The sequence below is a fragment of the Canis aureus genome, chromosome 7, assembly GCF_053574225.1.
Source record: "Canis aureus isolate CA01 chromosome 7, VMU_Caureus_v.1.0, whole genome shotgun sequence".
In the NCBI taxonomy this organism is placed as follows: domain Eukaryota; kingdom Metazoa; phylum Chordata; class Mammalia; order Carnivora; family Canidae; genus Canis; species Canis aureus.
Genome location: NC_135617.1, coordinates 10979516 through 11005251, shown reverse-complemented (window position 1 = coordinate 11005251; position 25736 = coordinate 10979516). Strand labels below are relative to the sequence as shown.

Below are 25736 nucleotides of genomic sequence, written 5' to 3'. Positions count from 1 at the left end.
ATGTTGAATAGCAGTGGTGAGAGTGGACATCCCTGTCGTGTTCCTGATCTTAGGAGAAAGGCTCTCAGTTTTTCTCCATTGAGAATGATATTTGCTGTGGGCATCGATAGCAGCAAATCAGTAATTTTAGCTGTTCTAATTCCTAATAGTCTAAAACTTTTCATCAGCACTTTTATTAAGTACTTTACAAGCACTCATGCTTGTGCATACACATCAAACACATACGTATAAGCACACGTGCACACACACCTCTATTTGACTCCCATTTTCCTAATAACAATAGGCAACCTTGCTTCATAGTCCGGATTCTTAACCCAATTCACTTTTATGATAAATTAAGTGACTTAATTCAGGGTTTTGCCACAAATATTCTTGCTTTTAGAAAGGAGGAAAAATCAAGCTTTGCAAAATCCACTCTATAACTATTTGGTAAAAACTAGATGTGAGCAGTGGAAAAAAACACTCCAAAACAGAGTTCCAAGTTCTTGAAGGGGAATGATAGAGAAATGAGTGAGCTGGAAGGACAATGAAAAGTAAATTACATATTAAAACCAGGGGGTGCACCTGGGTGGCTCAATGGTTGAGCATCTGCCTTCAGCTCAGGTCGTGATCCTGGGGTCCTGGGATAGAGTCCTGAATTGGGCTCCCTGCATGGAACCCTGCTTCTCCCTCTGCCTATGTCTCTGCCTCTCTGTGTGTGTCTTTCATGAATAAATAAAACCTTTAGGGGAAAAAAAAAAAAACAGGGGTGGGACACAACATCCTGACCTTATAGCTTTCAAGACCTTGGTACTGAAAATCACGAACCACAGGTATAGAACATTGGCTTTCCTCTTTGACCTCTGCCCTAGTGTAACACCTAGGCTCATTATAATGCATTTGCATTGTGAGTACAGCCTCTCAACAGAGGAAGGCTGCCATGACAGCTCCAGGCCAACCTGTTTGTGTTAAAAATCCCCACTCCCAATCTGTGGGAAGAGTTTCCCAAATGATTAGAAGTAGCCTCTATTAGAAACCACCGCACTGTACACCACAGTTTCTCACAACCCAGAGAGACACAACAAATGTCTCATCCCAAAACAGCCTGCAGCCAGTTACACCTCCCAGAACCTGCCTACTCTCCCATCTTGAGAGTGTACTTTTCCTTTACACACTGCTTTGTGTTTGCTACTTTCCCTCCGGCTGTCTTTATTCCAGCACAGATCCCCACCTAAATCTTCTCCTGAGGAATCCAAGGATGGAGACCATTCATACAACACTGACTCTCCCACCAGTAACATAACTTTATCTCTTTGGCTAATGTCATCAAGACATTCATCAAGACCAGCACCACTCACTCAGAAATATTCATGCCCTGCTAATGGGCAAGCTTTCATTTAAATCATGGCTAGAACATACAAATGACATTAGACAGACTTTACTGATTTACCTTGGGAAAATATGATTCAATTTAAGATCAACAAAATAAACGTTCTGGTAACACTTGCTTGAACTTAATATTTACTCTAAAGTATATAATTCAGCATTCTCTCATAAAATATCGTTGTGCTATACAAATTTTTGAAATGTTAAGTTTTGTCCCCAGTTCTATTTATGCTAATCTCCATATTGTTCAGAGCACTATAGTCAACTTTGTAAAGAAATGCTTTTATAATGTGTCCAATTTTCATTAATGGCTTATTCGGGTAATAAAACCATTCATGAAACTCGGGGATGCTTTTTATGTTCCCTCTTGGGAAGCGATTGACACTAAAGAAAATAGAGGAAGAAAGCTATCTCTTCCACATAGTTTATCTATCACCAAAGTCTCAGAAATAACATATTAAAAAAAGTCTGTCTGTGTTTGCTTCATAGACTACATATGTGTATTTCCAATTCAAAGAAATATATGGAATGATATGATTGTTCAGTTAAATTCATATTGTTATTAAGAGGCTTATATACAGATTCTTTAGGATGAAATATTATCTTTAGTTACATTAAAACTTATTCTTTAAATATTTATAAAAATGTATAATCTGTAATCAACTCTCCTCATCCTAGTACTGGCATGCATGTCCATTTAGATGAGACCTGATGTTACTGCTGAGGCTTGAAGATAACATTTACTGATTCTTCTGAAGTTAAAGCAGCAATTTAATTCAGTCATGGACAGAATGGTGCATTAATAAGACACCTGGCCTATGGTACCAAGATTGAAAAATGAGAAGAAACCCAAGCATGGAGAAACAAACTTGCTAAAAAAAAAAAAAAAAAAAAAAAAAAGAACATAATCACAAGGGAGCTAATTTACTCATTTTTTAGATGAAAGAAAATTGCGAGAGAGAAAAAATGCTCTCATTTTAACACTTCTGAAAATAAAACTGTTGTCCTTGATTGAAACTTAATTTTTAAGTGTAACAGAGTAATTACTAAAATGAAGTAAAAAAAAATATGGATAACATAATCTCTGTGGTTACAACCAATTGCATGGTCTAACAGAGGTTCCCAAATGTAGGTTTTGTAACCACTGCACCTGAACCACCTAAAGCACTTGGTAAAAAAAATTATTGAGCCCCATCTATTAGAAGAGACCCCAAGGATCCCAGGTGGCTCAGTGGTTGAGCATCTGCCTTTGGCCAGGGGGTGATCCTGGAGTCCCAGGATCAAGTCTGACATTGGGCTCCCTACATGGAGCCTGCTTCTCCCTCTGCCTGTGTCTCTGCCTCTCTCTCTGTCTCTCATTAATAAATAAATTTAAAAATCTTAAAAAAAAGAGAGAGAGAGCCCAAAGTATTTTTTTAAAAAGTTCCACAGGTGATGGTAATGCTCACTTAATTTTGATCATCAATGAGCAAATTCCAACATCTCTTCCCTCCTTTGGCTCATCTCAAGGGAATAATCATAGTACACTTTTTTCAAAGACAATAGGAAGAAATCCAGGGATTATAAACAATGTTAATGATCATAACTGCAACACTGAATGGATTCCCAGCTCCCTCCTTCCATGTTAGCACGGTCATTGCAGGTGGGCAGGAGGTAAAAGGCTTGCTAATGATGGGATCAGTTTTACTACAGAGCTGGGCTTGAAAAGCATATATGTCTCTTTGTTGCTTCTAGTAAAAATGAGAGCTGGAAAAAAGGAACCAGCAGAAAACATGCGGAAGATTTTGAGAGGAAAGGGACATGGAGGAAGGGAACTGATTCTTTCCAATATGGAAATTCTAATTCAGTACTCTTTTTCTCTGAAAGAAGTTGCTGAAACATGGAGTTGGAAGTACTGGCGAGCAAGAGTATGCAAATTTGCATAATGAATCCAAATAACAGTTGTGAACACCCTAAAGGACTCTAGATTATCATAAGAGGAAAAATGAGAGGAAATATTCTTACCAGAGGCAATTTGGGGGGGTCCAAGGCATTTAACTGAAACATTCAAAAACAGGTGTTAGCATGTTTTATAATTTGAGCAGGGAGCAGAACAGAATGTTTAAACGAGTTCCTTCTCAGTTACATAGATTTCTGTTTTCTACGCTGTCATACTAACTCCGACCTTCATCAATGCTATATGCTGTGTCAGCCTAAGTGCCAGCCCTTCTCAGGGATTAGGATGATAATGTGTCACCTCACTCTGAGCTTTCCTGTACATGAAGTCCCTTTGATGTCAGCAGCAAATCTAGTCTTCTAATTGATATGGTCCTAGATTAGGAGGCTAAGAAAGACGTTAGGGGATGGGACACCACATCATCGCTCACCTAGAAATTTCCTTAAGGAAATAATTCCCTCTTTCTACCCTTCCTACTGCACCAGAAAATAACAAAGAATACACCTGTAGGGAGAGTCATAGGTGAGAATGGGACAAAAGAAAGTCTTCTCTCTGCTTTTTTTGCAGAAAATAATTTCTAACATATGGAAGGAAAATTCTAGCCCATCAATTTGCAGCCTATGAAAGCTTCCATTAAGTGATAAATTCTTTGAAACGTACAAGATTCTGCTTCCTTTATAGACCAGCAAGGGCGTCTTAGGGTCTGTATTTTTTCTCCCATCACTGGGTAATATGCTGCCATTTGATACTCACTGAGGAGATGCACTCCTTATAACCATCCACTTTTCATGAGAAATCATTAGAGCTGCGGTGTAAAAATCTACCTTGATTACAAACATGCACATTTTCCGAGCTACTAATATAAAATAAATGTCATACATTTTATCAGTTCTTCTTCCCCAAAGAGTTGATATTAAGGAGCCATTAAGAAAAGCTAAATCATGGATCATTATTCATTCAATAGTCAAAAAAGAAAAAGAAAGTATCTGTGTTAGATACTATTAACACATGCCAAATGCCAGTTATAATGATCCCATTAAATCGGATATGATGAATAGTTCATGAAATCTGACTTGATGTTATTTCTGGGACTTCTGTTTATATATATCATTTCTGGAAATAATGGTCCAAGGGCTGATCTGCCTAGGGGCTTTGCTGGGGATTTTTTCCACAAGAATTTTTTTGATTCTAGCTCTAGGGAGTTAGAGTTTTCTATTCAGACGCAGATGACAGAAAAGGTCATTTCCCAAACTCTGCTAAGAGACCATTGTTTCTTTGCCTTCTTAAACCAGAGGTTTAAAATGAACAAGAAATCTTTCTGAGAGAGAAAACAGCTAACCTAAAAGCCTCTCAGGGCCCCTCCCATATCTCATTCATTATGTTTCTTGTTCTGGTAGCAAACACTTCCTATTCTACTCTCTTTGTAATCATCGTGGGTCTAGTAGTTTGTCTGGGGGATGTAGCTATGTTCAAAGTACAAAAAAGAGTCAATTAAGACAAATTTTTAAAAGCTTTTATATGAAACACAGGCTCTTTGTTTAGTGCTGTCAGGCCCATAACAAATGAAGATTAAATAGTGGCTCATCTGGACAGGATGGTGGCAAAACTTGGAACTCTTTCTTTAACACACAGGCTTTCCACAGTGCCCAGCTTATCAAGGATTGCTGCTGAGGATGTTAGAACCTGGGAGACCTGGCCTAACAAAAACTATGCTTCTGGACAAAAGGAGAAGAGTTAATAAATTTTAAGTATGCTAATGGGGAGTCAAGACAGGATTTGCCAGCAGTTTGGGATGCATATTGAGAGACTCCTAAGAAAAGTGAAGAAAGCCCAAGAGGCTATGGTGGTTGAAAGAAACAGAAATCCTACTCAGAATGAAATGAAGACACTAGTGTGAATTTCCAAGGCATATAAGAAACATTCAAGCAGTATTTTGGTAGGTAACAAATTAGAGGGAGATAGACTTCACGAGGAAAAAAAAAAAAGGAAAAAATGTTATAAGGAAAGATAAACAGGTAATAAGGAATATTTAGGGAGGATTTAATTAGTAACCAAATTTCAAAATTCAAAACTGCTCTTCTGATTTTTTGATGTCCAGTGCACACAGAGGAAAACCTGACCTTCATAATCCTTGATATTGCAGGAGTTCAGAACAGGTGTCCCCAAAGTGTGCCACCTTGGCAGGTAGACTATTTTGAGTTGAAAACATTTGAGACCCTCTGGGATCAAAAGAAATTTTTCTTCCCACCATCTACCTAGAATAATCTAAAATGGGGGTCTTTTTCAGAATAAGAGTTATTATCAGTGATAAATATTCTGAGTGACCCATCTGTATGGTAAGGCAAACATATAATTGCTAAACATCTGCTCTTCTCATTGCCCTGTGAATTGAAGGGCCTCCTCTTTGAAGCACCAGGTTCCCAACCTATGTCTTAGTTCAGGATGGCATGTATACCTCATTTTATCTTTCTGTCTTTAGATCTTTCATGTATGTGGGGTTCTTGTATGTATGAAATTAAATTTGATTTTCCCTTATTAATCTGTCTGTCAATTTAATTCTTAAAACAGCAAAGAGAATCTTTGACGGGTAGAGAGAAAGTTTTCCTCCCCAACAATATAAAGAAGGGACTAAAATTATTAGTACACCAAAATAATATACATTGACACAAATAATAAATATTTATATTATGTATTAATGACCGAAATGAGAGAAGTTAACTGAATCAAGATTTCCTATTCCATTAAAAAAAATCTGTATAAGAAAATCATAGACTTTTAGGCTAAAATCATAGACTTTTTAGAACTTTAGAGTCACCTTGTTCAGCTACCCATGTTTAACCTTCAGACATCATAATTACCGATTGCTGACAAGACACTTAGATGAAAAGATTTACAGAATTACTGATGACTTTACCAAAAATTGTAAATTAGAAAGTTGACTTTTGCTACTTAAATTAAGGTCTCTTAGATGTACAATCTTTACCCCACCCTTGATGGGGAAATATAATTAAAAATTTTCCCTTGATGAGGAAATATAATTAAAAATAAAATCTTTTCCCAGCTCAGAAATCTTCTCTACAAAGGTAGCAGAGAAACATTTTTAGTATTGAATAGCATTAAACCAGAATGTGATGTGCATTACATTCAATCTGCTAAGAGATTCCAAAGACAGAAAGAAATCTCAACCTTTTATATAGCCAGGCAGATACAACCTAAAGGGGAGCAGAATTTGCCCCCAAAATATGTCCTTTTGGCACAAGGATTATTTTAGGCTAATTATTTTTAAGAAACATGGGCAGCCCGGTGGCTCAGCGGTTTAGTGCCGCCTTCAGCTCAGGGCATGATCCTGGAGACCTGGGATGAAGCCCCACGTCAGGCTGCCTGCATGGATCCTGCTTCTCCCTCTGCCTGTGTCTCTGCCTGTCTCTCTCTCTCTCTCTCTCTGTCTCTCATGAATAAATAAATAAAATCTTTAAAAAGTTATTTTTAAAAAACAGCAGATGTAAGAAAAGTTCTAAAAACTGAGAAGTCACTCCTTTGTGAGAGACATTTATAAGGGAAATCCCCATTTGTAAAGGTGTCTAACTCCTGTACCAGGAACTGAAGGAGGTCTAAATCTCTGGAAACTCTATCAATGGAGAAAGCAGAAACTTAATTCTGAATTACCACCATACCCTTGATTACTATACTTCGCTGAGTAATCTGCCATAACTGCCCTCTTCTTTCCTTCAAGATCCTTTGTATTTAGTAAAAATGGTATTTAAGGTGGTGCTTGATCCATTTGGGGGGAGTTACTCAGTTTTCCTGACTATGCCTCATGAATACAGGAGGTGTACTAGTTATTAAACTTCTGTTTGTTTTTCTCCTGTTACTCTGTCTTTTATTACTGGAGCAGGGTGAAGGGGGAGAGTCTGAGCCAGGAACTTAGAAGGGTAGAGAGAAAATACCTTTTCCTTCCCACAAATGCATGATTTTGATGTCTCTCACTTTCAAGATATGCAATAACTATCCTGAAGTAAAAGGACTTGAAAACAGCATCTGTCATACTCTGTTTACCTTAACCTCGCCTGGTAGTTGAGGTTACCATCTGTGTTAGCTTTATCTAGAGGAAAACACACTTCTCATATCTTTAAGATATGAGATAGTTTTGCAAAATGTGAGCAAAATGCCCACCCTCCTACAGAAACTGGGATATAGGGATGCCTTGGTGGCTCAGCAGTTGGGTGTCTGCCTTTGGCTCAGGGCTTGATCCTGGGGTCTGGGATCAGTCCCACATTGGGCTCCTTGCAGGGAGCCTGCCTCTCCATCTGCCTGTGTCTCTGACTCTCTGTCTCTCTGAGTCTCTCATGAATAAATAAATAAAATCTCAAAAAGAAAAGAAGAAAAGAAAAAAGAAAAGAAAAGAAAAAAGGAAAGAAAAGAAAAGAAAAGAAAAGAAAAGAAAAGAAAAGAAAAGAAAAGAAAAAAGAAAAAAGGAAAAAAAAAAGAGAAAAGAATAAAGAAACTGGGATATAGGAGTGTTTACATTTCAAATAGATGGTTCCCAGGTCCAAGAGAAAGGCATTTGTCATGAAAAGACATTCCAGACATTTTCAAAAAGAGGGCTGATTACCCTTCAAAAGGATTTATATACATTTTAAAAAGAAGAGCCAGTACTTACAAGTTTTCTAAAGGAAATGCTTTGAGAAAAAGGAGGTGTGGGGAAATCTCTTCCCTTATTTTCAACAGGAATAATTAAATCTCTTCATTTTAATGTATATGTGTCCTGACACCTTAAAGTCACCTTGGTTTTCCCACACTACCACCCTGAGTTGGCCCAACCCTCCACCTGCTGCTTCTGATAGTAGCTGGTATTGTCCACTGATGTCTGTGGATGGCAGTCAGAGGACCCATGAAACTGCTGAAATTGTCTTTTGAATGTGTTTTTTAGGTAAATGAGTAAAGGATTTATAGCTTTCAGCATTTTCTTATTTTGTGTTGTCAAGAATCCCTCTATCTGTTCAGTCACCTGCTAGGATTCTCTGTCCACTTCCTAAAGTATGTCTGCTAGCATCACCTTCTTCACAGCCTAACAAGGAAAATCCTCATTTTCCTATACTTCATGTCTCAAGTCCAGCATTTTCCTGGATCCCTGTTGTCGATTTCTAGGCCGTTCTTCTGCAAGTCTCCTTTCATAACTTATCTTCTTCTGGTCTGTGAAATCCATTGTCTGTGCCACATTTTTTCATACATTTTGTTCACAATTTAGGGATTTTCATAATTCCCTAACTTCTTCACCAGGTGCTGCTAATTCTATTTATTTTTGTATCTATTCAGTTGGCCACAAATCTGAAACTCAATTTCTACTTCTGGATAATTTAACATTTATATTTCACTCTTTTATCATGTCTTTTTATCCTACAACTACTTTGTACTCCTGTGCTCTTGATTTGATCCTCTAGAATACTCTATCAAACATTGACTGAGCTTTGTCCCTTTAGTTTTCTGCTCTGTTGGCCCCTCACCATCCAAATTCAAGTTTTACCTCTCACTTCCTATGACAAGCAACCAAACAAATGAAACTTTCCTTTAATTTTACCTCTGCCTCTCCTTGTGCTTAAAATAGCTTTGTGGAGGACTCATTTTATGCAAGATAAATTTCAAGTTGTTTAAAATGGCCTTTTGCATCTTAGCTTTGGATACATTTTCCAATTTCATTTCCACATACTTCCCTATACCTCATTAGAATTCTTGTCTGAATATAGTAGTTGCTTTGACTCTTCCATGCTTTTATTTTTTATGCATATATTTATCATATTCTTTGTGAACAGTATATTTTTTCCTCTTTTAAATCTCTTTTACATGACTTTTGTTCATTTATTTCAATTCTCTCTGCTATTGGCTTAGTCAAGTCAGTGGCTATTAATGTGCATTGGATCATCACATCTTTCATTTGTTCTCTTTTTCTCATTCCAAAGTAATCATTGAAACACCTCCTTGGAACACATTAAACATTGCTTAAAATTTATTTTCTTCATTTTATAAATGAATATTATCTTCTATATCTAATGCCAAACTATTTTTCCAAGAATATCAATTTTAATTATATAAATCTTTTCAGTCAATTTAGTTTATTCATTGTTCCAGAAACAACTCCCATTTCTACTTGCTCATAATTCCTTATTCCATATGCTTCATATTTCTAAACCCAAAAGATAATTCAAAGGTTGATCCATCTCACATCCTCCTTTAAACCTTTCCTGACCACCATAACTTAATGTGATTTAATTTTCTGTGATTTATAATTCAGTAAGTTGTACACCCTACTTTGTTCTTGTGCTATTATGTATACTTAATTACCACTTAATGATGAACAAAACCCATATTTTATGAAAAGTATAACTTATTATAAATGTTTAAGTTGGTCATTATTTTTCTACTTATTCTATTTTCTCATATTGCTAACTAGAGGAGTAAGGATGTACATGGCTCCATTTAGGCAGGTCGCTTTGGAAAGCACTTCCAACTGATAAGCTCCAGAGTTGCCAGTCAGGCTATAAGTAAATAGCTGCCAGAAGCTGCAGAGAGGCATGATCTTCTTAACTAATCCTCTGAAAATAATGTGTTACTCTTTGATAGGTAAAAGTAATTTTGACCTGAATATACCAGTTTTAATTTATGGGTAACATAATACGCCTTGACTTATGCAGTATTCTTTGAGTAAATATGGCCTCTTAGATTTTAATCATTGTTTTAAAAAGTCACAGAAGTTGACTTTAGTTGACCCTTGAACAACATGGGTTTGAGCTGCATGAGCTGCATATATCCATTTATGTACAGATTTTTTTTCAATAAACATATCAGAAAAATTTTGGAGATTTATGACAATTTGGAAAAACTCACAGATGAACCATGTAGCCTAGAAATGTCAAACATTAATGTTTCTAATATCGTATTATGAAATGAGTATAATACTATATGCCATAAAAATTTTACAACAATTCATTTATTAGCATACAGGCTAGCTACCATGAAGGAATCATAGCAATTATACTAGGTTATCATATGGCAATCACCCTGCTGCTTCTTCATTATCAATGCATGAATCATTATATCTGTAAATAAACATGAATTTCTTTTTCATATTATCTTTTCATTTTTGATGTCTAATATTAGTAATATGCACAATATCTATAATGTTTTGTATCCTATAAGACGATAGTGATGTGGGTACTAACAGATACTTCATTTTGTAACAGATGACATAAACGTATGGTATTAGAGAATACTGTAAATGTGTTTTCTCTTTCAATTACTTTCTTAATGGCCTTTTCTTTGCTCTAGCCTGCTTTATTCTAATAACAGCATATATAGTACATATACAAAATATGTATTAATCAACTGTTTATGTTATTGGTAAGGCTTTTGGTCAACAGGAGGCTATTAGTAGTTAAGGTTTTGGGGAGTCAAAGTTATACATGGATTTTTTTTTTAGTGTCGTAGTGTGGCCAGCACCCCCTAACACCTGTGATGTGCAAGAGTCAAGTGTGTATAGTCATGCTATTTGCCTTCATCTGGTTTCTCATTTTTCAGTGAAATTCAAATGTTCACTCAAATTCAAATGTTTACTCCATAAAATTTTTACATTTTTCCGCTTATCTCCAGAGCACCTCAGTTTCTTGACTCGGACTCTAATGACTCCATGTCTCTGACTTCCTTCATGTCTCAAAGGAAAAGTAGTTGCTTTCCTTCCTGAAGTCAGCTTGTACTTTGGTTCCACTTCTCAGTCATCTCCTCCCAAGCCTTATATCATCAGCAGAGAAAACTATTCTCACTTAGCATCATGTTCTTCTACTATATCAACACAAATATGCAAAACAACAAAATCATTAAGATATTATTCTCTCAATTTCTCTCTTTCTCATCAAAAGTCTCAGAAAAGGAGTCAATACTACACCTGTTACTTCAAACAGAGTATGAATCTCAGTGTAAGTGCTGTTGACTGATCATGTGACTTTGAGCAGCCCATGTAACCAGTTGAGTTTCAGTTTTCTTATTTAAAAATGAAATCTGGGCACCTGGATGACTTAGTCAGTTAAGTGTCTGCCTTCTACTCAGGTCATGATCCCAGTGTCATGGGATAGAGCCCTGTATTGGGCAGTTGGGCTCCCTGTTCAGCGGGGAATCTGCTTCTCCCTTTGCCCTTCCTCTCACTCACTTTCTTTCTCTCTCTTATAAATAAAATCTTTAAAAAGATTTTAAAAATGATAAAAATGAATTCATTCTTAACACAATATTGTAATTTTTTTAAAAGATGGAATACCCTATTTAATATTTATCATTTTGCAATTAATTCTCAAGTGTTTCTAGGCAATATCTTGAACCTACTCTTACATGTTCAACAATTTGCTTGACAAAGCTGTTGAATCCTGCCCCTCATTTTATTCAAATGCCTACTGTTCCTACAGTCATTTCAAAATCATGTTTTCTTTTTCCCATCCTTCATTATGCAAGTAGTCTTTATATCTGAGTCCTCCTTTCTTTCTGACTATTGCCTATACTATAACAATAGTTTCTAATTTTTTTTTCACTCTTCTCATCAGCCCCTCTTCCCATCCAATCTCTGTTTCTAGTCATGTTTTTGTAAACTACATAAATCACTCCCTCAAAATCATTCAAGTACTTCCAAATGGCAGCTGAACAAACTAAAATGTATCATTCCTTCAATATGATCTGGCATTCAGGCTCATATTCTGCTAGTGATTTTTTGCTCCAGCCAAATTGATCTATTTACCTTCCTTTGGATATACCCCTTGCCTCTTAGCCTCTGGGCCTTTGCTCCAGCCCAACTCCCTCTGGAATTTTTTTTCTCATCCATCCAACTGTGGAAACCCAACTATATTCTGATTTTGACATCAACTTCTTGGTATCTAGAAATGGTCTTGTTTCTTTCTGAATACACTGATATTGTGTTTTATCCCTTTGGTGGCTTACCTTCTCAGATAATACCACTGGATTAAACAACAAATACCACCCCCCAGTCCACATACCCATAAAAGGATTAGAGGAGGGATTAGTTCTAACTACTCAGTATCCTTTGGAGTAGACAATAAATATTTTCCAAAGGATAAATTTTGAAAATAAACATAAAATCTAGGGGCACCCGGGTGGCTCACTTGGTTAAGCATCTGACTCTTGATCTCAACTCAGGTCTTGTCTCGGAGTATTGAGTTCAAGCCCTGTGGAGTCTACTTATAAATAAAATAGGTGATAGATAGATAGTCGACTGTTCAATGGTAGTAGAGACAGAAATATAAATGTAAATACAGAAAAATAGACATAAATATAGATGTAAATTTACCAGTTAATATTAATCTATAAAAAGATATTCTTTTAAATAAATATAAAGATCTGCCTTTGAAATCCCAGCTGTCAGAGATTCTCCTGATCAGGGTTTAGATTATGTTATTTAAGTGGAAAGATACTTTACTGATGATTTTAACCAAGGATTTTTATAGATGAAGAAACAGATACTCAGAAGTATTAAAGGACTTCTCAGTCTGCTTCTCTATATTTCTGCTCAGTTAAGCATTTCTATTTATTCTGTGCCTAAACCTTTATAGGAAAGGACCTGCTAATTAGGTAATTAGTCCTTATTCCTCAAATTAAAATGTTCTTTAATCTGGCAGATGAACAGAAAATTGTTTCCCCTTTCCAGCTATTACCAACAAACATTTTTTCTCCTGACTTTCTTCCTGCTTTTCTAATGGTCAATCAGGAAATTTGGGGATAATTAAGTAAATAGGACAAATCACAAAGTCCTCTGTTCCCTTCAACTATCAGTAAGTTAATTCTAAAATATTTTAGTTTTTCCTGAAATGATTCCTTGATATACACATTAAGTTTTTAACTGATAACACATATGTAATTCCCTAGATATAACCATAACCGGCTTGGTCTCATCTAAGGGAAAGGAATGATATGGAATCAGATTAGGACTTTTGTGGGATGAATAGAGGTGTTTGGAGCGGCACAGAGTCCTGTCTTCTAGGTAGCAACAGTCCCCAACATGAAGGTTTTCCAGATATTTAGAAAGGGAAGATCTCCCAGATTTTGAGAAGAAACTCGTTAATTTCCCCATTACCAGGGGAACCAGGGGAGAGACAGAACTCAAAAGCACCAGAGCTGAGAGGTGGGGTGGTGCTCTCTGCCCCACAGGAAACTGGATTCAGGTATTCAAGGAGATAGGGAAAAATCTGTGTTAAAAGAACGTAGAGGTTTGGAGTGGGGAACTAGTAAAGTTGTTGACCAGAAATTCTGCAGGATAGATGACAATATAAATTAGAAAGTGGGGAATGGAATTTGCAGCATTGTCAGACCCTGAGACACAAAATTTTTCCCTTTATCTGGCTATCCAGAGATGGATCCAATAAAATGGGCAGCTGATTTCAGGCTGGAATAGGCAAGTCCAACAGAAATCACACTCACTGTCTCAGTAACTGTAAGAAATCATAGAAAATAACTTGAAAATGATTAATATATATAGGATATTGCCACTCAAATCCTTAATCATGTATAAAAGATATGAAATAACCAATTCAATAATATGTGTAAATATGTGAAATCTTAAGTTGTAATCAAAATGCAGAAATAAGTTCTCATAAGATATTAATTTTAGTATAACTGCATGCTCTGCTATAAGTGTTCAGTCTTTATTGTATGTTTTAATAATATAAATTTATTGGTTAATATAATTCCAGTTTTTATTTCTAAAGGAAGTATTTCTCTAATGTGGTTCATAATAAATCTTGAAGGGAAAAGCAGACCAGAATAGCTAACAATATATCCACAAATCTAAGAAACTATAGTAAAATTGGTAGGTAGAGTCACATGACCAAAGGTAAAATTCACCATTACAATGAGTTTATTATTTATTTATCTACTTCAGGGCCAGGAATACTTCCTTCCAAATGTTAGTTATTTGATGAATACTTTTGATTAACTTAATTATAAATATTGTCTTTTTAAATAGAATACTTGTCTTATTTGGGGTGTGGGGGTCAGAAAGACATGAGTTTGAATTCCAGATGTGCTACTTATCACCAATTTGGCTCTGGGGATGTTCGCCTACTTTTCTAAGCCTCTGGTTTCTCGTCCGTAGATGAAGTTAACTAAGACCTACTTCATACAATGGTTTTGAGGATTTAATTTTATGCAATATGTTGTCACTCACTCACACTCTGACATGGAATTCCCTAACATTATTCTGAGTTACAGAGGCTAAATGAAGAAAAAAAGAGATTCCAATTTCATCATCATAAGCAAGAGTCTCTGAAAACATTTACTGAACGTGTATTAGATTGTGACACTGTAGAGCACTGGGAAAACCATAGCTGCTTTTTATGGTCTGAATGATAATTTTCTTTAAAACCTTTCCTGAGTTCAAAAACAAAAGGGCTGTTCTGACTGGACACCCTCATCAAGGGAAAAGATTGAATGTCTCGTCAGGCAGTACACCCCTGACTGTTTTAAGTACAAATCCTCCCGGAGAACTCAAAGTTTTGTTCACTGAACCACAAAATTAAAGTACCAGGGAAGAACTCCAGAATAGCTACAATGCCAAAATATGTATCACACAATACCGAAAGCCTTCAGAATTACTGTATTTACAAAAAGGTTTAACACATGAAGTAAATGGAAGTTTTATGGTCTAAGAAAGGAAACACAATTTTAGTTAACTAGCACTTTTCTACTGCTCTAAACCTTTTAATGGGTGCAGAGGGAATTTGCACTTACTGAAGTAGATCAGTGAAATGATAATTTGTCTTTGAATAGAGTACTTTTATCCCATTAATTTCTGCCATTATGGTAGGAGATAAGATGTAAGCCAATGACTAACTGAAAATCAAGGTCCAAAAAAGACGAAACGAAACAAAAGAATAGCTTATGTCACATTATACAATATGTATGATAAAATCTTGCATAACCATTTATTATAATAATTTCATGTCAGTTATATGCACTTAATTGTGCTTAATTTGCCTCTAAAGTTATTATAAATCAGTCCCCTTAAAGCTACCTTTTATTATTATTTTATAGTTAACAGAAGCGATATAGAGCAGAGACAATAGAGACAAACCAAACAAGTTTAAAAATCAAAGAATAAATAAAGATAACTTTTAGACCTTGAATGGGATATAAGTGTCTTAAAAGTATAACATTTCCTTGCATGCTTTCTAGATTTGGTGCTAAAGAACAAAATTGATACCCTTTGAAAGACAATAATGAAAAAGGAAAAAAAAATATCTAGATTACTAATGCGGGTAAACACCATTTTTAAAGTTCAAAAAATAGGGACACCTGAGTGGTTTAGTGGTTGAGCATCTGCCTTTGGCTCAGGTCATGATCCTAGAGCCCTGGGATCGAGTCCTCACCACGCTCCCCACAGGGAGCCTGCTTCTCCCTCTGCCTGTGTCTCGGTCTCTGTGTGTCTTTCATGAACAAATAAGATCCTAAAAAAAAAAAAAAAAAAGTTCAAAAACTATTTGCTGAAGGTAAATTAGTAACGAGTAAGTTACTAACCAGGGAGATTATTAAGTAAATTCTGTAAACTTTTATTTTATTATTTTTATTATTAAATTTTTATTTAAACTTTTATTTTATTATTCTTATTATTAAATTTTATTTATTATTAAAACATTATTATAAAACAGTCCTGTAGAAAAAAAACTACTACATTGGACCCATACCCACTCCCAATCTTAAGAAATAAAACATAACCAGTACAGTTGTAACTCCCTGTATATCTTGCCAAAACACATTTTCTTCTCTTTTACAAACAGGTAACCGTGGCTATTAATTTCGTATTTATCATTCTTATGAATTTCTTTATAATTAATATATAAAATAGTTATTTCTTTTCATTTTATTTTGGCTCATTCTGTCCCCTAACTTGGTATGTAGGATATTTGCTTCATTAATTTTCAGCCTTCATTCTTTCCTTATAACATTTTTAAAATGCAATATTTTTTTCTCTGTTTACTGGATCTCCAAAGTTTTGACATACAATTTTTATTGTCATTTAGTCCCAAATAGGTTCCCTTTGCATTATATATTCTTTGACAGATATGCTAATTTAGAAGATGTTTAAAGTTATCTTTTAAAATTGGTCCCTAACTTAATTAATACTAACATTGTGGCTATATACACCAGATCTTTGAAATTCATTGAGACTTTGTGGCTTAGTACATGGTCATTTTTTGTAAATATCCCATGAGTTTATGTAAAGAACGTGACCACTGACTTCTAGCAAAAAGTATCCAATATCTGTAAGAGCCACCTTGGTTTAACATAGCAGTACACTGGAATTTCAATTCTGAATTCTACTAAAGTATGCCCAAAGGAACTTATAAGGATATATGTACAAAGCTACTCATAGCAAGCTTAGTGGGAAAAAAATTTAATATTGATCAGGATAAAATTTATTAATAAGTTATGGAATTATGTAAAAATACTATCCAACATTTTAAATGAGGTAGGCACTTAAGTATAAATATGAAGAAGCATCTATTATATATTTTAGAGTAATATACACATATATTAATATATGAATACATGCAAACTCACATATGTGCATTTAGATTTTGTGAGAGAGAGACAGAAGCTGGAGGAAGAGAGTTAACAAAGGGTGAGGGGTACGGGGGAAAGGCAGTGAGGGAAGAGAGGGACAGAAAAGAAAAGTCTTTCTACCTATTATTTATAACTTTCATCTATTATTTTATACAGTATTAAATTGTTCATTCCTCTCCCACATCAACAAAAGGTAAATTTTTAAAATTGGGTGGTGTGAGAAATAAATTGTGTACCATAATTTCCGTTTACATTTTCTCTCTTGCTGGAATGAGGATATGTTTGTTCAACAGAGAAGAAGAAAAATAAGCGAAGCCATGTCTGCAATCCAGGATGGAAAACTGACGGTCTGAATGACATCAATAGGAAAAATCATTTACAGAGGGATTCAACAAATAAGGAGTCAGAGTCAATGGGTCACGATGGCTGATAGAATTAAACAATGAGTCTGGGAAAACACTAAGGAAAGTGTTCAAGTTACAGGGACGGATAACAAGGTGGATAGTGGTACTATTATTTACAGAGCTAAGGAAAACAAGAAGGACAGATTTTAGGGGAGGAACGGTGGTTGCCAATGCTCAAGTTACCTGTAACATTTAGGTGAAGTTTAGTAGATAGCTAACTATGAGTGTCAGGAATTAAAGCCAAAGAGCCAGATTGGTATATTTCATTTCATAGCTGAAATCATGGAATCAAATAACATTTTCTGTATGAATAATTTGTTTTAAAAAATGCAAACATTAGATGGTCCCATTCATTTGGGGAATATAAATAATAGTGAAAGGGAATAGAAGGGAAGGGAGAAGAAATGGGTAGGAAATATCAGAAAGGGAGACAGAACATGAAGACTCCGAACTCTGGGAAACGAACTAGGGGTGGTGGAAGGGGAGGAGGGCGGGAGGTGGGGGTGACTGGGTGGCGGGCACTGAGGGGGGCACTTGACAGGATGAGCACCGGGTGTTATTCTGTATGTTGCCAAATTGAACACCAATAAAAAATAAATTTATTATTAAAAAAAAAAGACATGCATAAAAAAAAAATGTGAATGTTTTGCTTTTCCATTGTTAGTGACTCCAGCCCTGATATTAGTTGTGGTTAAAATCATTGGTGTATCAGTGATTACCCTAGTCTGTCTCCTCATCTCAAGATACTTAATTTTCAAAAGTTATTAATACCTTCCAAATGTCTTTTAAATAAGCCAAAGGTTGGCTGTCAGGGCAAAAGGCCACAGAAGGGGCTTAGCTGCTAGTGTACCAGATATGTAAATTGACATGATTTTTTTTTTTAATTTTTATTTATTTATGATAGTCACACAGAGAGAGAGAGAGGCAGAGGCACAGGCAGAGGGAGAAGCAGGCTCCATGCACCGGGAGCCCGACGTGGGATTCGATCCCGGGTCTCCAGGATCGCGCCCTGGGCCAAAGGCAGGCGCTAAACTGCTGCGCCATCCAGGGATCCCTTGACATGATTTTCTAACGGGCTTCACCTAGGCTTACTTAACATAAAACTAATGGGGGGATCCCTGGGTGGCTCAGCGGTTTAGCGTCTGCCTTTGGCTCAGGGCATGACCCCAGAGTCCCAGGATTGAATCCTGCATCAGGCTCCCTGCGTGGAGCCTGCTTCTCCCTCTGCCTGTGTCTCTGCCTCTCTCTCCCTCTCTCTGTCTCTATCACGAATAAATAAATAAAATAAAAATAAAAACCATAAAAATAAAAACCATAAAACTAATGGCACATGTTTAAATGCATAATTTTGATAACTTTTGATAAATGTCTATACCATGAAAACATCACCACAATTAAGATGAGCAAAATATCCATCACCCCAAAATTTCCTCTCCTCTTTTAAATTCCTACTTCTGATCTTCCCTATAATCCTCTCTACCCTTAGTCTCTAGAAAACCACTGAACTGCTTTTTGCCACTACAGAATATTTGTATTTTCCAGAATCTATATAAATGGAATCATGCAATGTGTACTAATTTTGTCTGCCTTCTTTAAGAAACAATTCTGAGATTCATTCATATTGATAGATATATTAAAAATTTATTTTTATTGCTGAGTAGTATCCCACTGTATAGAGATATGCCACAATTTGTCCTGCACCTGTTAAGGAGCATTTGTGTTGTTTCCAGTTTTTGTCTATTACAAATAAAACTGATAAAGTCTTTGTATGAACATATGCTATAATTTATCATAATACTTAGCAGTACAATGGCTAATGTATTTTGTAGGTACATGTTTAACCTTTAAAAAAACTGCCAAAAAAATAAAAAAAACAAAAAACCTGCCAAACTATTTCTTTAAATGTTTGTCCTACTTACGTTAGAACGTAAGTATATAAGAATTCCAGTCAGATTACATCTTTGCCAATAATTGGTATAGTCTTTTTAAAATTTTTAACTTTCTAACATGAATGTAGGACATTTCACTGGGAGTTTAATTTACATTTCCCCAATAACTAATTATGTTGGGTAGTTTTATCATATGTTTATTTGCCATCTGTGTATCTTCTTTGGAAATATCTATAAAATCTTTTACTGATATTTGAATTGTTTTTTATAAATCTTATGTGCAAGTGCTTTATTTTATATGTAATTTCCAAACGTGGCCTATCTTTTCATTCTCTTAAAAATGAACTGAAAAAGAAAGGTCCTTAGTTTTGCTGAAAACCGATTTTAATATTTTTGTGTATCATGTATTCATTTTCATTTGTGTATCATGTTTCTAAGAAATCTTAACCTGACTTGGCATATTTGGATTGTACAATCCATTGAGCTTCTGACTCTTGGTTTCAGCTCAGGTCATGATCTCGGAATTGTGAGATTGACCCCTATGACCAGCTCCGCACCCAGTCTGCTTGAGATTCTCTCCTGCCCCTCCCACTTGTGCTCTCTCTCTCTCTCTCAAAAATAAAAAAAAAAAAAAAAATTGAAAAAAAAGAAAGAAATCTTTGCCTGACACAAGGAGACAAAGATTTTGTACTGTGATTTTCTTTTAGAAATGTTATACTTTTAGATGATATATATTTAAGATGATATATGTTTTGAGCAAATCATAGTATATGGTAGAAGCTATCAACTGATTTTCACTGTTTTGCATGTGATTGTCCGATTGTCCTAGTATGTGTTGGAAATATTATCCTTTTTCCATGAATTGCATTTTAAGCCTTTTATTTTTATTTAAAGGGGCAACTATACTTGATGATATTTGCTATTATATATTACAAAACTTCCTAAATGTTAAAAATGACATGAGATTATGAGTTACCTTAAAATGGAGGAAAATGGAAAAAAAATTACTATAGGTACTCAAATAGATTAATATTAAATTATAGTTGAGAATCTCTTACCTGTTCACCCTTACAGCAAGACAGATACTTTGTCTGAAATGTAATAAATTAATTTCCTGGAGTTAAGTATCTAATTAAATAATTTTATCCTATCTCAGGGGCTCAATGATGCTTAGAAGACCAGGAGGTGAATGTCCCTTTCCAACTGCAGTCAGCACATATCAGTAGAATATAGGATCCATGTTTTGTCCCACCCAACTTGAGAAATCACTATACCTTCAAAATTAAATTTATTAAAATTCATATTTGAGAAAAACCTGATTATTTGCATTTTGGCATCTATATATCGCAAATCAAATATGATGGGATGGTAAGAAATAGAGCTCAAATACCAAGAGAGATAAAGACTGTTTTGATACTAATTAGAGTTGCCAGATTGAAAGCTTACCCCCATGTGATTCCTGTTCAGCTCGAGGTTCATTAATCACTTACATTTAGTGAGACCCTCCTGAGAAATGCTGCCATGTGTTAAACAAATATTATGTAAAATTTAAAAAGTAATAATTTTCTCCAAAATTGAACTCAATTCATCCTTCAAGGACATGTGCACAACCCACAGGTGTGATCAAAATTCCCAAGATAAGTAGAAGCAGCTCTACAAAGTTCTTCATGAGCCATCAAGGGAATGCCCTCTGCATTTCTCCAATGATTAACTCTATCTTTGTTGTCTGAAGGAGAATTGGATATATCATACTCAGTTCATATTCTAATACCTGAAGCCTTTGCTCGTGATTCAGTCACTTACAGTAATTACAGTCTACCCATCCATTTCTCAAATGCAAATGCCCCTGAGAAGTAGAAAAAACTAAACTTTTCATGTCTTAGAGAATGTGTTCTTAACGTGGAAGGTACAGCCCCCACCCCCAGAAGCTCCTCAAGAAAGCCATCAACCCCCTGAAAAATGCTCAGGAGAGACTGTCTATACCATCTGATAAATAGTAAGCCCCTGGATGAGGAAGCATTAAGCAGTACCACCTGGGGAGGTAGAGTTCTATTACGGCCTTGTGTGTGAAGGGCTTTATACATTTAGTGATATATAAAGGACTTTTCAAATTTTTTGTGTGCTCATAATTAACGTGAATGGCAACATATCGTGTAGTATTGTTATTCATATTTACTAACACCTCCTCTATTTTATTATCTTTTATTTCCCTATTGCAAAATACTTTTTTAAAGATTTATTTATCTATTTGAGAGAGTGAAAGAGAGTGCATGCACGTTGCATGGGGGGCAGCGGGGGTAGAGGGACAGAATCTTTGAGTAGACTCCCTGCTGAGTGTGGAGCTCAACACAGGGCTTGATCTCAAGACCCATGAGACCATGACCTGCGCCAAAACCAAGAGCTGGACACTCAATCGACTGAGCCATCCAGGGCACCCAACTGCAAAATAATTTTTATCCAAAAAATAATAATAATTTTTATCCTACATTTTTCATATTTACATGTTGGTACAATTCCCAAAAGCTGACTATAAATGAACATTTTCTGAACCTCAGTTATTATTAAACTGATTTTAAACAAAAATTTTTATTTTAATGAAAGGAAAACTGTCTTATACAGTGCACATGTCTGATCTTCCTTCCGGAGGCCATTTTAGTGATCCAGCTTTGCTGATGACCTTAGACATTATTTGGTTTGTTCTTCTGGACTTCAGAAACACTGCCAAGTGAGGAACTTCCCTGACTTTAGAGAGCCAGCTTGGCCAATCTAGCTCTATTTCAGGCAACATAGACGTTAAGGTCTACAATCAATGGAAGTGAGCACTGCTGTAGCACTTGCAAGCTCACAATGCCCCTCGAAAGAACTGTGGCAGTTGCCCAAAGAGATGATAGTACCTTCATTACTCCTGCTTCTACTGGGCAAAAGGGAGCTTTCAGTATAAGACTTGGATAGGATTCTGACCAAAGTCAGTATCGAACTCTGTCATGGGTACCTGGGGTGAGGTTTTGAATGACCCTACAGATATGAAAAGTCATAGTAGGCATGGGTCAGAATTATATGGCAAATAGAACCAAATACATAGGGAAGTATGAAGATAACAAATAGCAAGTGCTAAGCACTATGCAATATACCCGGGCTATGCATATGAACAAAATATGACGTCTGTGTGCTAGAAGTGGAAAATGGTGGTGGAAAAATGAAATAAAAATACATAACACTGTAGGAAGACTGCTGTATTCTCAAGTACTCCAGAGGAAGAACTTTACAAAAACTCATCAAAAGTACAAATGTAAGTCATTTTTAAATTATATAAAATTATTCAATATAATTATAATGGAGTTTGAATTTATTGGTTGCTGGGAGGCAGCAATAACCTGATCTTCTCCCTCAAGGAGACCTCAGTTACAGGCACCAGCAGAGTGGCTCCCAGACGTGAATTTGGAGAGCAAGGCTGCAGCCACCCAAATATGTGCTGTACCAGTTGTGTAGGCCAGCTTCTCTCTCTTCCTCACTTTCCTTTGGGATATCTAGAAAAAGAAAGTGAATCCTTTTCTTGAGAAATGTAGGATCCTAGTTAGACTAAGCATGCTAACGTGGCTATTCCTGCTGGATACTGTACTTTCCTAGCTGGAGCGGGATCTGTATTTTATCTTGTATACTGTATTGCCTAGACAGTTAACTCACAAGGTTAGTGTTCAGTAAATAGTTTCTGAATGAATGAATGAGTATCTGGATTTCTTCCCCAGAGTATAATGTTGAAGAGAGCTGCCAAATGTTTAATTAAGTAGTGTAATAGGGAGGCTTCCCTGTGTGTGCATGTGTGTGTAGCTCAACAGAAATAGATGGGATTTTCTAATTGTGTTGACAGAACCTAAGCCTAAACTATCATGAGAATTGTATTCCCCTAAAGGTTTCATGCAGGATCTTACAAGCATGCTCCACCATAAGTGATGTTATTATATTAAAACTCTTGTGTAAATAAAACGGTTCATTAAATGATAGGTATTTCTACCTCCTTAAAATGTAAACAACGGGGATATTCTTATGGATTTACACCATCTTCTAAACATACATGGCAGAGATATGAAAAGAAATGAAATTTGATGTTATTTTTTTAGGGTAAAAAAATGTTCCAGTCTTAGAATAAAAGAGCTGAGTAGAGATTTGGATCGCTGCCTGGCACTTAGGCTGTGCCACAATTTGCTATGCTGAAGATACAAGCTGGAAAATATCAACAGGGTATTAATTGGAATAAGTTATTCTGTTAATATAGTTAACCTTCCCCCTTGGATAATGTCAGGGCTTTCTGTCCAGTACAGCAAACTGAATTTTAGTGAAAATAAACACAAATACTTGGAAATTACGGTTTGTCACAAAGTCTGGATATATTGATAGTCAAAATGTGTTTATATTTATATATTAATATTAAGCAAAACAGTGTTCTTAAATTTGAAAGTCATGTTAAATATTAGTCTAAAGCAAAATTTATTGTAATGGGACATATACTTAACCAAGGAAGTGATATTGTACCTGTAACTTAATGCCTACCAAAAGGATATAAAATTATGGTGAACACAATTATGTGAAGTTGAAATGGATCATTCTGAGAGACCTGACTGAATCTCGGTTTGTCTTCTCAGTGCTTCACTATTTCAGTGCTCATTTACCCTAGAAAATATCATGGAGTTTAAACTTCTGATGCATAGAAGTGAAATATGTCAAATTTCACTGTGTTAATCCTTCAGTATTTTGATTTTCAAAAAAGTGGAAGGGAAGTAGGCTGCTGCCTGTTTGTACAGTTTTGTTTATATTTTCACAAACTCTAATTTGATATGTTCCAGTTCATGAATATGCAGTAAAAAGACATGATAGCAATATAAACAATGTAGGGATGCATTACGTCATTTGATTACTGAAATTAAGCTATTATCTGGTTCCCTCTACCAGTTAATTTTTCTGGAGTCTCTGTTCTCTGTACCTATGTCTCTCCCCTCCCCACTACCCCCAGTGACCATGGGTGGCCTACATTTCCTTTTCCTACTTTTGGAGAAGGATTGGGAGAAACTCTGAATGGTTGCCTGCATATTGAGACTCATCACTCATTTTGGGAAATTGGTCAATTCTTAATAAGTATTTTGTTGACCTTGCTTAATTTTCCACATTTCCTATCTAGTTTTCAGATACCTGGTGTTAGTCAACTAACATAAAAATGTTGTAACAGTGACATGCAACTGTTCAAATAAAATATTTTTTTTTTTGCAAATGTGATGTGAAAGTAGACCCCTAGGATACCAAATAATTTTCAGTAAATGCTTCACTGTAGTGTATATTAACAGTTGGATATCACATCCACATTCTGCCAACTTCAAGTTGCTGAGGTAGGACAGGGAAGGAGGTGCTGAGATTATAGTTGAGTGCTCATCAGTGGGTTCAGTGCTCCTGCTGTGCTAGCCACTGGGTCTCATGCTCATGGGTACAGCTGGTGGCAAATCCCTGCAATCAGAAGCCATAACTAACAGAAAGACTCTGCAGTCATTTTAATCAGTCTTCAGCAAAGCTAGCAGTAAATGTACTAAGTGCATACATTTTCCTGGGAATTGCCAGTGTGGCTTTAGTATTCTGCTTGAATTGAGACAGCATGATACAATGTAGAATCAGTGATGATGGAATCAAACATTCTACTGGTCTGAGCCTAGGTCTATTCCATAAAATTACTCTAATTCTTTATCTAGGGAACAGCAGTGTTAATTATTCACAAGGCAGATGTACAGAAGGCATATACAGTATGCCTAAGACATCACTCAAGTGGACCTTAGAATACTTACACAATGGTGAGGAGTTGAGAAATATAGTATTTTATGTTTAAGCAAAATGTGTAAGATTTGATCTACTAAATTTTTAAAAGTTTTTCTTCTATACATGTGTAATTCAAAATGTCAAATAACTTATAAGGTTTTGTTAAACATCAATAGTTCTCCTCCCTCTCCTTCCTTCCCTACTCCATATCAGTAAATGTATTTCTCTCTCTGAGCTAGTTAGCTTTGTACATACTCAGAGATAGGTCCCATATTTCTTAAATAACATGCTTATATTGCTACATCTTGATTTTATTTTCATTTTCTCTATTGCCTATTGACCTCTTATTATGGAAGAGGAGGATATAGGTCTCTCACCCTTCTACTCTCATTCTTTTCTCCACTGTGCAAACATAGTTATATCTTAAAAAATATAGTTGTCATATTTTAGTTAAACTAATATTCAGTGTTTATATTATTAGTAGTATTTCAATTTTACAGATGAAAAATGAAATCTTCTCAACTTATATTTTCTGTCTCGTATGATGTTTTCTTTCCCCTGGAATTTATACCTGCTTCAGGTTCTCCATTATCTCATTTTTTAACCCATCACTAACTTTCCTCCTTAAATGTAAATATTCTCCCAATTCATTTTTTTAAAACAATCCAAGTAATCTCTCCATATTTTTCAATCTAGAAACTTATTTTCTGCTCTTGTAGAAAACTTACAAAGATATAA

At 35.6% G+C, this 25736-nt stretch overlaps 1 long non-coding RNA gene across 1 annotated transcript in view; it reads right to left on the bottom strand.

Moving 5' to 3' along the window:
- Positions 1–15515: 15515 nt before the first annotated feature.
- The window catches only part of LOC144317066 (uncharacterized), a 571155-nt gene continuing 560934 nt past the window's right edge, over positions 15516–25736 (bottom strand). The window contains exon 8 of the long non-coding RNA XR_013382942.1: positions 15516–15792. This is a non-coding gene — a long non-coding RNA (uncharacterized LOC144317066). The remainder of the gene's footprint in view (positions 15793–25736) is intronic.